This window comes from Haplochromis burtoni, unplaced genomic scaffold (genome assembly GCF_018398535.1).
Source record: "Haplochromis burtoni strain Fernald_Lab_line unplaced genomic scaffold, NCSU_Asbu1 Contig_759, whole genome shotgun sequence".
Classification (NCBI taxonomy): domain Eukaryota; kingdom Metazoa; phylum Chordata; class Actinopteri; order Cichliformes; family Cichlidae; genus Haplochromis; species Haplochromis burtoni.
In genome coordinates this window covers 52,821-54,122 of record NW_024583120.1, presented here as the reverse complement: position 1 = coordinate 54,122, position 1,302 = coordinate 52,821, and positions in this window count along the sequence as shown.

Below are 1,302 nucleotides of genomic sequence, written 5' to 3'. Positions count from 1 at the left end.
TTTTAATTTATTCGTGATCTTGCATAAACAGTGGCAATAAAATATAGTTTCTTTTACCGAGTTTTGAAATCAAGTTTGTACCTGATGATGACTCATCAGGGGAACATCAGGTTACCATTTCTGGAAGATCCCTTGAAACCGCAGAGAGTAGTTGGGTCTGTTGTTTATCAGTGGTATCTAATGTCATTGTGTTTCCCTGATGAATCTCACATTTCTATTACCTAAACAGAAATGTAAAATTTAAATTACACTTTTCTTCATCCCTTTCTTTTTGGCTGGAGCTGCAGTGTTGTGTGATGCATTTTCATTTTGGGTTAAATACAAAAAGCCAAAAGCTACATTTTTCAAGACGGCCTTATTTAAAAAGATGTGCTCATCTTGGTGGAGAATATTCAGCTCATTTCGCACTGTGACCAGCTGGGAGTGAGAAGTGGGAGACAAAAAAAAAAGACCCATGTAATGATTACATTCCTTTTTATCAAAAGGAATTGTCATGTTTCAGCTGTGTGCAGGCAAGAAAAGGACCCAAACGCAAAACTCACGACACCAAAATTAAACTCAAGAAGCTGCTTTATTGCAGAATGACATGAAAAACTAAACTAAACTAAACTAAACTAAACTGGGACATGGATAACTAATACACAGGGAAACACAGCCATGAGGGAGACTACGACACTGACAAAGAGAAAAACAGGGCTTAAATACACAGAGGGCACAGCTGGGAGTGATCAGGCTGGACGAGACAAGGGAAGCAAAACTAGAATCACTCACATGAGACATGGACCTTCAAAGTAAAACAGGAAACACACTGACTGAACGCAAGACATGCAAACTTAACAGCAACTGAGAAGACAGAACATAGGGACCTGAAACATGGGACAGAAAGGCACAGTAGACACAACGTGGACATAACAACGCCACAGGGAAAGAGTAAAACAAAACACAGAACCTCTTGGAAAATAAAATAGGAAACATAATGAAATGCAAACATGGGTACATGAACTTGACAGCATAACAGACTTGAAACACATGAAGGGCAAGGGAGACTTAACAGGGGTTGCAAGACACAAGGGGAATCTAATAACAAAGAACTAGAAAAATTCATGAGCTTAATCATATAAACATCCAAATAAACTAAACTCAAAACACTGGGTCATAAGACCCAGGATCGTGACAGGAATGTTTTAAGCCTAATCTTAAAAGTAGAGAGACAGAATGCAAATAATGATAACACAAAACACTGTGTCTCCAGGCCCAGGAGCATGACGCTAATGAATTACAGTAGTCCAGCCTAGAAGTAAT